The 12,093-nt window shown below is 40.8% G+C and overlaps 2 non-coding genes across 2 annotated transcripts; both read left to right on the top strand.

The window, feature by feature from the left end:
• Positions 1–11,076: 11,076 nt before the first annotated feature.
• On the top strand, positions 11,077–11,154 carry LOC122722021. The gene has a single exon (XR_006348872.1). It is a non-coding gene; the product is annotated as a small nucleolar RNA Z199 (small nucleolar RNA).
• A 408-nt stretch (positions 11,155–11,562) lies between these two features.
• LOC122722022 lies at positions 11,563–11,655 on the top strand. The gene has a single exon (XR_006348873.1). It is a non-coding gene; the product is annotated as a small nucleolar RNA R64/Z200 family (small nucleolar RNA).
• The last annotated feature ends 438 nt before the right edge of the window (positions 11,656–12,093 follow it).

The following is a 12,093-nucleotide window of genomic DNA, read 5'->3' as shown; positions in this document are numbered from 1 at the left end:
GCCGACCTGAATCCTAGCGCCAGTGACGGTCCATTTTGGGGTCGTTACAGATTGGTATCAGAGCCCTAGGTTCCCATGATCGGACCTATAGAGAGCATGTCGAGCTCATAGAGAGTACAGTTGATCAAGCACAATAGGGAATCATGTCCACTAGGATAGGATGTGGAGTCCTGTCTTTTTTATGCTATGAAATGTGCATGTGTATTATGATTGAGATTATGTTTATGTGCTAATATGCTATAGTATGTGTTGTTTTTCAGAGTTAAGATGCGAGGAACTCGTCGATCAGCTCGATTGACTGGAGTCCCATCAGATAGTGAGGGATTAGCTGCTCGTCCTCCTGCATTGCCCAGGGCAAGGTCTCAGAGATCTAGCAGGGAAGGCATGTCAATAGACCCTAGAAGGTCTGTAGACGAGAGCAGAAGAGGGATAGTTAGAGGAGGTAGATCAGAGGAAGAGAGGGAGGCCATGGAGACTGATCCGTCTATGGATGAGGTATGGGAGAATCTCTGGGAGGTGTTCAGGCCTCAGGTTTTGATTATCCAGCTGTTTTCCAGGATCTAGAGTATCCGATGGAAGGTATGTCGGAGTACTCTCGATTTGACCCATATCCTACATCTATGCCATATATGCCATATCCTTACTATTACCCATCATATCCACCATATTCTATGTATCCATCCTCCCCTATCCATCCAAGTGCAGCACGCCCAGAAATAAATGAACCAGTACCTCCACCACCACAAACAGAACCAGTAGTCCCTGTTGTACAAATACCTCCACCTAGTTCATCTGGGAGTAAGGTGCAGATGACTGAGTACCTGAAATTGGATGCTCCTAAGTTTAATACAGGAGATGATCCATTTGAGTATCTGAGATGTGTGAAAATGATTACTGATGAGTTGGGTGCGGATGGTAGTAGAGCCATTGAGATGGCGGGATTTACACTAAAGTGTAGAAAGGCTCGGGAATGGTTCAGAAACTATATCGAGCCTAGAATGAACAGTATGTCGTGGGGAGAGTTTGCTAATGAGTTTCCAGGATGGGCTTTTCCTGATAGCTCCAGGGAGATGAAGCTAATAGAGTTTGAGCAGTTAAGACAAACAGATGAGATGACGGTTGATGAGTTTACGGATAAGTTCCTAGATTTGCTTCAGTACGTGGGTCAGGCCTATGACACTGATCAGAAGAAAGCAAGAAGATATACCATGAGACTTCATCCCAGGTATTCTTCTTTGATCCTTCCAGCAGAAAAGGAGAGTTTCCACTCTATTGTGGATGCAGCTAGAAAGATGGAAGCTAGTGCCAATATTCAGAAACAGTCTCAGGCATAGGCTTCGGGTTCTAAGGCCCCCAGTTCAGGCACCTCAGGTAGCAAAAGATGGGATAAGACAAAAGGAACAAAGAGTAGGTTCTGGAGTAAAGTCAAGTCTGGTCTGGGAATGGGTAGTGGCTCAAGCTCTGGCACAGCTATTCCAGCATGTAGGAGATGTGGAAGACCACACAGAGGAGCTTGTCAGTTGGGATCTTCAGCCTGTTTTAGATGTGGACAGGTGGGGCATTTTGCTCGAGAGTGTCCTCAGGTGACTTTTGTGGCACCTTCCCAGCAGATGAGTTCAGGCAGTGTAGCACAGCCAGTAGGGCAGCCAGTGGCTCCAGCCATGCCTCAGAGTAGTGGCAGAGGTAGAGGGAGAGGGGCAGCCTCTACTTCAGCAGCAGGTTCCCGAGGTGGAAATCCTGTAGCCCCAGCACGGATTTTCACTATGACTCAGGAGGAGGCTAATACATCGAACATAGTGGTGTCAGGTAATCTCATCATTGGGTGTTCAGATGTGTATGCTTTGCTGGACCCCGGTGCTTCTCATTCCTTTATTGCTTCGAGAGCCATAGAGAGATTGGGTTTGATCAGTTCTGAGTTAGAGTATCCTCTCTGGGTCAGTGGACCCAAATGCGACCCATCAGTGGCAGTGTCAGTCTGTCGTTTCAGTCCAGTGTTCATAGAGGGTAGATACCTTCCAACTGACCTTGTGGTTCTAGACTTGACAGATTTTGACGTCATTCTAGGGATGGATTGGTTATCTACATATAGTGCTACTTTGGACTGTAGAGAAAAGGTAGTTAGTCTCAGAGACCAGGATGGGTCAGAGTGTGTCTTCAGAGGAGATAGGAGAGGTACACCCAGAGGTCTGATTTCAGCCCTTCAGGCTCGTCGTTTGCTTAGGAGGGGTTGTCAGGGGTTTCTAGCTCATGTGAGAGAGCTAGACAGTCAGGTTAGGGAACCAGCCACAGTACCAGTAGTCCGAGAGTTTCTCGATGTGGTCCCAGACGATTTGCCAAGACTACCACCTGATAGGGAGATAGGGTTTGAAATCGATTTGCTGCCAGGTACCAGACCTATCTCTATTCCTCCCTACAGGATGGCGCCAGCAGAGTTAAAAGAGTTGAAAGACCAGTTGCAGGACTTGGTAGATAAGGGTTTCATCTGCCCTAGTACCTCACCTTGGGGTGCTCCAGTGCTTTTTGTCAGGAAGAAGGATGGATCCCTCAGACTTTGCATTGACTACAGACAGTTAAACAAGGTCACTACCAAGAATAGATATCCTTTGCCTAGGATTGATGATCTATTTGACCAGCTAGCTAGAGCAGGTTGTTTCTCTAAAATAGATTTGAGATCCGGATATCATCAGTTGAGAGTCAGAGAGGCAGATGTGCCTAAGACAGCTTTCAGGACCAGATATGGGCATTATGAGTTCTTAGTAATGCCGTTCGGGTTGACTAACGCCCCTGCAGCATTCATGGATCTCATGAATAGAGTGTTCAGTGAGTATCTGGATCACTTTGTGATTGTCTTTATTGATGACATCTTAGTGTATTCCAGAGATGCAGAGGAGCATGCCCAGCATCTGAGGATAGTTCTGCAGACACTGAGAGAGCATGGGTTGTATGCCAAGTTCTCAAAGTGTGAGTTTTGGTTGAGGAGTATTTCCTTCTTGGGACATGTAGTATCAGCAGATGGGATTGCAGTAGACCCCAAGAAGATAGAGGCTGTAGTTAACTGGCCCAGACCCACTACAGTGACTGAGATTAAAAGCTTTTTAGGACTGGCAGGTTACTACAGGAGGTTCGTACAGAACTTCTCTAAGATAGCAGCTCCTATGACCAAACTGACTCAGAAGAACCAGAAGTTTATCTAGTCAGACCAGTGTGAAGAGAGCTTTGAGGAGCTCAAAAAGAGATTGACGACAGCACCAGTGCTAGCTCTGCCTGTTAGTGATGAGGATTTCACAGTGTTCTGTGATGCATCTCGAGTGGGATTGGGTTGTGTTTTGATGCAGAGAGATAGGGTGATTGCTTATGCTTCGAGACAGTTGAAGAAGCACGAGTTGAATTACCCCACCCATGACCTAGAGATGGCAGCAGTTATCTTTGCACTTAAGATGTGGCGGCATTACCTCTATGGGGTGAAATGCGAGATCTTTACTGATCACAAGAGTTTACAGTACATCTTGAGCCAGAGAGAACTGAACTTGAGGCAGAGAAGATGGGTCGAATTGCTTAGTGATTATGATTGTAAGATCCAGTATCATCCGGGTAAGGCGAATGTTGTGGCAGACGCCCTAAGCCGAAAATCACTAGGCAGTTTATCTCATATAGCAGCAGAGCGGAGACCAGTAGTAATGGAGCTTTATCAGCTCATTGAGGAGGGGTTACAGCTAGAGTTATCTGGTACAGGTGCGTTGATTGCACAGATGAGAGTGACACCAGTGTTTCTGGAACAGATAGTGCAGAGACAGCATGAGGACCCTGTATTGATGAAAATTGCCAAGACTGTTCAGTCAGGCAATAGTGCAGAGTTCAGATTTGATAGGAAAGGGATCCTTCATTTTGGGAGTCGACTTTGTGTACCAGATAGTAGCAGTCTGAAGGAAGACATTATGAGGGAAGCTCATAATGCGAGATATAGTATCCATCCAGGAGCCACCAAAATGTATCGGGATCTGAAGAAGGTGTATTGGTGGCCAGCCATGAAGAAGGAAGTGGCGCAGCTTATAACAACCTGTGAGATTTGCCAGCCGGTAAAATTAGAACACCAGAAGCCGGCTGGAATGCTTAACCCACTGCCGATTCCAGAATGGAAATGGGAGAACATAGCTATGGATTTTGTAGTGGGCTTACCAGCAGCGTCCAACAGGATAGACTCTATATGGGTGATTGTGGACAGACTCACGAAATCTGCTCATTTTATTCCAGTTAGGAATAACTATTCTGTGGATAAGTTGGCACAGGTATATCTGGACGAGATAGTGAGATTGCATGGAGTCCCAGTGTCTATAGTGTCAGACAGAGGACCTCAGTTCACTTCCAGATTTTGGCGAAGTCTGCAGAGTGCAATGGGCACAAGGTTAGATTTTAGTACTGCTTTCCACCCACAGACTAATGGGCAGTCAGAGAGGACCATCCAGACCATAGAGGATATGCTCAGAATGTGTGTGTTAGACTTTGGCGGTTCTTGGAGGCAGCATCTACCCTTAGTGGAGTTTGCCTACAATAACAGCCATCATGCTAGCATTGGGATGGCTCCTTATGAGGCGTTATATGGGAGGAAATGCAGATCACCTGTTTGCTGGGAAGAGGTAGGAGAGAAAGCTCTTGCAGGACCAGAGTTGGTCGAGATTACCAGTAGAACAGTGCCCGTGATCAGAGAGAGGATCAGGACAACACAGAGTAGGCAGAAAAGTTATGCAGACATTCGCAGGAAACAGTTAGAATTTCAGGAGGGTAATTGGGTATTGCTGAAAGTGTCTCCAATGAAAGGAGTGGTTCGTTTTGGGAAGAAGGGTAAATTAGCTCCACGGTACATTGGACCCTTTGAGATTTTGCAGAGAATCGGAAATGTATCATATAAACTGGATTTACCCACTTCCATAGAGAGGATTCACCCGGTATTTCATGTTTCTATGCTACGGCAGTTTGTGTCAGATCCGAATCAGGTTCTGAGTGAGCCTGAGGTGGAGATTCTTCCAGATCTCACCTATCTAGAGCAGCCAGTGCGGATTCTAGACACTCAGATCAGACAGCTAAGGAACAAGGAGATCCCGATGGTGAAAGTTTTGTGGAACCACCATAATGTAGAAGAGTGCACCTGGGAGACGCGGGAGTCTATACTCCAGCAGTATCCACATCTGTTTTGAGGTTAGTTTCCTCCTCTTTGTTGTGTTTTTGGTTATTTTAGGAACATCCGAGGACGAATGTTCTTAAGGGGGGGAGAATGTAATACCCTGCTAGAATCCGGCACCGGAATTCCTGTCGTCTAGTGGAATCCGGGGTGTTGGACTTCTATCGGCAGGTAGGCATTATGTTTTCTTTCATGTTATAATTTGTTTTAAGGTTTTCAAAGTTTAAATGATTTGTGTTTTGAAGAGCAAAGTCTATGGGGACTTTTGCCAAGTTCGGCCGCCGAAGGTAAGTTCGGCCGCCGAAAGTGCCCAATGTTCGGCTTCCGAAGTTTAAGTTCGGCCCCCGAATGTTGCATGGTTTTGCATGCGATTCGGCAGCCGAAGCTGAGTTGGCCAGCCAGCTTTTGGGCATCCTTAGTCAGCATTTTGGACAGGTGTTATGTTCAACTTGTTGCCAGAAGCTTGGCCACGTCTCCCATGATTTATTTGCTCAGTTTGAGCAGCTCATGCAAGAGTTAGCTAGTGTTCAAGAGATTTTGAAAGTTTTGAAGAAAAAACTACGTTTTTGCGAGTTTGAGAGGTTGAAGAGAGTTGGTTCGTTTCCCTTTGTTCAGGGTGTGTATCTTCTTATTACAGGAGGTAAGTGATGCTTTTGAACCTGTTTATATGTGTTCTGAAGGTTTTAAGGGAGTTAGGGAGAGAGATGCATGGTTAGGTGATAAATGGTGGTTTACATGATTATGTGTTATGTTTGCTGTGTTTTGTTGGGGTTTTTAGGTAGTTTTGGACCCCTTTGTACATGTACATGAGTATATGTGTTGAGGAGTTGACGTGAGCATGTTTTGAGGGATTGAAGGGATGGAGGAGCTTGTTTGCCGTCGGGGCTGAGTTCTGGATGAACTCAGGTTCGGCAGCCGAAGGTTCATTCGGCCGCCGAACCTCTTGCATGGTGGCTTTGGTTGCCACAGCTTGCCCCCGAGAGTTTTGAATGTTCGGCTCTGTTTGGGGGGTTCGGCTGCCGAAGGTGCTGCCGAAGGTTAGAGACTTTCGTCTCTGGAGTGCCTTTTGGCCCCCGAAACTTGCCCCCGAAAGGGTTCGGCCGCCGAAGCTTGAGATTCGGCCGCCGAAGGTGCTTGAGGTTCGTCTCTGGAGAGGACTTTCGGCCGCCGAACCTGCCGCCGAAAGTGTCCTGTCCAGCTCTTCTTTTGCATGCTTTGCTTGAGTTTTAGAGTGAGTTTAAGGGGATTCTTGGGGAGTTTATAGAGTGATGCTTATGATAGTTTGGTCCCTCATATTGAGTCTTTATGTGCTTATACAGACCAGAGGAACCAGAGAGAGCAGCAGTGAGCCTGCAGAGTCAGTCCAGAGCCAGAGGTGAGTGGAACTAAACTGATTACTTGATTTAATTCAGACAATAACTGCTTTGAGCATATTTCATGCATCATAGTTATGCCATAGGGTGATTGCATTAGAATGCATAAAGATGTTGCATTGCATAGCTTCATTGTTGGTGTGGGTAAATGCTGAATGAGCCAGTAGTTCCAGACAGGAAGACCAGGACCCCATTCTACGGCCTGGCAGGTAAAGGAAGACCAGGACCCCATTCTACGGCCTGGCGGGTATAGGCACATGGTCTATACTGGCAAAGGGTAAGTACAGGTGTTATATACACATATACATATATGGTACAGGAAGTCCAGGACCCCAGTCTACGGCCTGGCACGGTTTACTGGGACTATGTGGTGACAGGTTTACTCTTGATGTGGACTGTCTGTGTTATGATGCATTCCATCAGATCATATTTTATTGAAATGTTTTCGTATTCTACTCACTGGGCTATAGAGCTCATCCCACTCCCTTAACCCCAGTCTTGCAGGTTCAGTGTACAGTGTACAGGGGATGTTCAGAAGAGGTCAGAAAAAGAGAAGAGACTTGTAATAGCTTAGAGTGGACATGTAATATTAAAGAGATATGCTTGTTGTGTATTCAGTTAGATATGTGCTTGACTTAGTGGTTTGTGTTGTAAATCTTTTGTTGTGTACATGATCTGTATATGTATATGTTTTGACAGAGTATGTGAAAAACCAGGCTTAACAGGTATGAGACAACCCATCTAGAGCAAGCTCTAGTCAGGGGTACAGAGTACTGGGTACTGAGATAGTGCATGCACAGGTTAAGCCCTGGTACAGAGAAAAGAATTGTTTTTTTTCACAGTTTATGTTTGATCATGTATGAGATTTACAGGTACACAGAGGGTATAGCAGGCTTGCTACGGGTTATGGCGGCCTTAAGCCGACCTGAATCCTAGCGCCGGTGACGGTCCATTTTGGGGTCGTTACAGTACTTACCTCGTTAACTCTCCTCGGCAGTTCTTTTTGATCTCCATATTATTTTGAGGCTGCTGCCATGATGGAGATCAGGTCTCTTATGGCTTGAGGTTTCTTATCTTTAATTAATCCCCCACACGCTGCATCAATCAATCTCCTTTCTGAAGGTAACAAACCTCTGTAGAAGTATTCAATGAGGGATTTATAAGAGATATCATGTTGAGGGTAGCTTGTGAACAATCGTTTGAATCTCTCCCAATATTCATATAGTTATTCAGAGTCCCTTTGCTTGATACCACTGATTTCTCTCCTAGTGCCAATGACCTTTGAGGTTGGAAAGTATTTATTCAAGAAGGCTCTTACCGTTCTAGCCCATGAATGATGGATCCGGGTGGCAAGTAGAACAACTGGTCTTTGGCAAAATCATCAAGGGAGAAGGGAAAAGCTCTGAGTTTAACATCTTCTTCAGAAATAACTTGAGGCCTCATTTTTTAGCACACAATGTGAAATACTTTGAGGTGCTTATTTGGGTCCTCATTTTCCAAACCTCTAAATTTTGATAGGAAGTGGATTAATTTGGTTTTCAGCTCAAAAGAGGCTGTCAAATGTCGATATGTGATGCATAAGGGTGCTTAATCACCCACGAGTGCTGCTATTTCATGAAAAGTCCTTTCTTGTACCATTGGAGCTCTTACCCTAGTATTTTCAGCTTCAATTTCAACAAAGTCAGTTGCTGGTTCAACTTCTGCAGGTATTCTGTGGGGTGTTTCTGGTGCAGCAGCTAGCATACCAGTTGCTGTTGGTTTTGTCACTTGTGCAGCAGGTTCCGGGTTTGTTGCTGTCTCTTCAATTGTTGTAGATGAAGACGGTTTTGAGGCTTGGTTCCTCAGGTTTGCTTGTCTTCTTAAGTTCTTGGAAGCGCGTTCGATTTCTGAATCATAAAGCATATTCTCTTTACATCCAGCCCTGATCATGAAAGGAAAATACGTTATTTTAAATCAATTCCCCCGCAACAGCACCAATTTTTGATGGGATGTCAAAGCCACTGAAAATAACCTATTAAATATAAAAAAATATGAATTGCGTATAGTGATAATAGGATTAAATCCACAAGGAATTGACACTAAGACTTTCTAAACAATGATTAGGAAAAAAAATGAAAATAAAATAAGAGGGACTTTGATGATGGATTAAAATAAAGATTAAAGTAATTTGAAGAAGGCGATAATTAAAAGAGGAATAAATCAATGAAAGCAAGGTCTAGTTGAAGTGTAGGATCCATTTCAGTGTGAGAATTGATCATCGATATAAAAATACTTTTATTCGTTTCAATAAATTAGTTATAGTCATGGAAGACACTCCATATAACCAATCTCTCCTTAGATTTTAAATTAATTAGAAAATGTTCGCTAATTAATTTCTAGCCAATAAATTGCCCAAAGAACGTCTTTGAGATCTTAATTTATCAACTACTTTAAGTTTTAGAGATATCTAATTTTAATTGACCAACCGCGTAGTGAGTTTGAGTTAGATTATGCAACTTCATAGTTGTTACACTAATTATTACTTGTGTTTGAATAACCTAAGCAATTATGGACTTCAAGCATTTAGACTAACAATATACTACTTTGAAATCAAGAACAATGGGTCCTATTGATCCAATGACAAAATAATAATAATATGAAAAATAGAATTTACATAAATATTGAAGAATAAAAGATAAATAGTTGAGTTTAGATCTCCCAATTCATATAAAAACTGAAATTTCTCCCAACTTTAACTAGAAATAAAGTATTTAGCCACTCATGGCTTGCAAAGAAAATACAAAGGAAAAAAGAGAGAAAGAGAAAGATTCGATGCTATCCAATATATATGTTATGCGGCTGTCAATGTTCTGTTTATATAGGCGTTAAACCTTAGCAAAACATCTTTTGGAATGGTCTTCTTTGATTTTATTTGGAATTCCTTCCTTTAATGTGTTTCTTCAAGAATATAATTTCTTAATTTGAGGAAGACTTGCTACCGCATTGTTTGAGGAAATTCTACGTGGCTCCCATGGTTTTAATGAGAAGAACAAGTTTCTTAATTTCAAATCTGAAATTTTTCCGCCTGCTATTGATTCTGTGCAATCTATTGATTTACCTAGTTGGTTTGGGCAAATCACTGTCTAAAAATATATCATGCAGGTCAGTTTCAGATTTCTATGCAATTCCTGACTTCTATACAATACACTGGAAGGTTTGTCCAAATCGACTAGTCAAGTCAGTTTTCATACTTTTAAGCCGTTTTTCATCAAATTTTCTTTTCTTTATGCTTTCCTGCAAAGCATGACCAAAATTACAAAATTAGCTAGAAAAATACTTAATTAAGTACTAAGAATAGTATGAAAAATGTATTTAAATTATATTTGATCCTAGGCTATAATAACTTATCCTTTTTCCTTAATATCAGATTTGCAAGATTAAAGTTAGTATGGAAGTTCAGCAGTTTCCTTAGACATAATTTCTCATATAATAGTTTAGTTGTGAACATATAATATTATTATAGTTTAGTATTGTACTTTGTTCGAAAATTATTTTATAATCCTCTTGTTGATGATCTTAGTATATAAAAGTTTTAAATTTCATATTATGATCGGATCAAACTATAGTATGTAATAATAACTATACTGGAGTATTATTTAACGAGAGCTCTAATATATATTTATATTTACAGTTTTATATGTATGTGCATACCAAGTTTGATTCATATTATGATAATGTTTTATGTATATTTTTTTAAGATCATGTTTGGATTATATTGGATATGGCAGGATATATAGTAGGCTTGCTATGAACTCTGATAACCTTAAGTTATCTAAACTCTAATGTCGATAGCGGTTTGATTTTTGAATCGTTATAAAAGTACTTTGAGTAGAGGTTTAGAACTTACTTAAAAATTACTTAATACCATTTAAAAATAAATCATAACTATCTAATATTTCTAATTTAATAAGGTGGCAATAAAAATATTCTTACGTTTTTACTGACAAAAAAATGATAAAAGGATTGGAGTTTAGATAAATTAATTATAGAAAAATTTAAATATTTTAATTTTAAAATATAAGAATTAATTTATTAATTATATCAAAAATTAAATCCTAATTTATCCATTTCAAAAAATAATAGAGTTGTTTTTACGCTTTTAACTTTAAGAAATAAATAAAGGATTAAGTTTTGGCAGCACTTCAATTATTTCCAAAACTATTAGTTTTAAATTTGAGTCTCAATAAATGTCCATTGAAAAATGAAAGGACGGGCTTCACTTAAACGAGCCCAATCGGCCCATGGCTCCATCCCCACGGCACTCATCACTCATCAGAACAGCGGAAGAGATCAACCTATCTGTTAGGGTTTTGCCGTCGCCTCTATAAATACATGGAGAATATCACCATGTTATCGGACATACACAATAGCTATCTCTTCTTGTTCTCTTGGTTAGATTCGAGTTATCATCATTCTTTTCTCATTATAATTTCTTCTTCTTGTTTCCTTTCTGGTTTTTATTGCGCCTCTGCTTCGAAGAAGAATTGTGGATCAAGTGATGAGAAAATACTGCAACAATATGATGGATTTATTCCATGATTCATGGTATTTAAGTCTCTGATGGTTGATTCTGTTAATTTTCTTCTTATCTGAGATATATATGTATATATATATATTTTTTAATTTGAATAGAAATTTTGTGAGATGTGATGAGTAGTCTTAATTGGTCCGTGTTTCTGATTAACCGTGACTGATACCCATTTAGCACACTCTGATCTCTTAATTTTCTTTTGCTATATATTCATTTTTTTTAGTTTTAGGAACTTTTCTTCTTATTTCCTGGGGAATTTAATGAGCTCTGTGATTAGATGGCCTTTGGGCTGTATACACTTTTCTGATTCATAACATCAGCAAAAATCTGAAAGAAAATTAGAGCTATTTCTTTTTGCATTTGCAGTTATTTGTTTCTTTTTTGGGGGGTGGGGTTTCTTGTTTATCAATTCTAATATTCAGTAATTCAAAGGTGTATAAAAGCTTCTGCGGTGATGAATTAATGAAACAATTCACATGTCAGACTTCAGAGATTTTTCAGTCAGTGAGAAGAAAATTCATATTTCTGAGCAGATGCAATATTGTTTGAATGCAGATTAGAACGTAAGATTCAATGTGGATTTCTATTTGTGGAACTGATTAAATATTGTCAAATTCTTCAGTTCTTTGCCTGAAGAAGGCTCTAGTAATATAGGCTTTTAACAAAAAAGCATCCGAGCCTCAGCTTTAGTTGAGAAATTTGAAATTTACAATAATTTAATTCAATGATTTTTTTTTATTAAATTTTCATTGAATTAAGAATTTTATAAAAACACAATCTGAACTTAAAAGACATCCATTTGTGCCTCTCGTCGGTCTCCATTGATTCATCGTTGAGGCCAAGTTCCAACTATAGTAAGAAACATCCCAAGGACATCAACACCAATGCAGTTGCTAAGCATTGCGGAGGGTGGCTACCGAAAAGGAGCTCAAAACGATAAGTCCATGGAATATGGTGTTGAGCTCTTTCAGAAA

The sequence above is a fragment of the Manihot esculenta genome, chromosome 15 (genome assembly GCF_001659605.2).
Source record: "Manihot esculenta cultivar AM560-2 chromosome 15, M.esculenta_v8, whole genome shotgun sequence".
NCBI lineage: Eukaryota > Viridiplantae > Streptophyta > Magnoliopsida > Malpighiales > Euphorbiaceae > Manihot > Manihot esculenta.
Note: the sequence above shows the minus strand (reverse complement) of the source record. Positions and strands in the feature narration are given on the sequence as shown.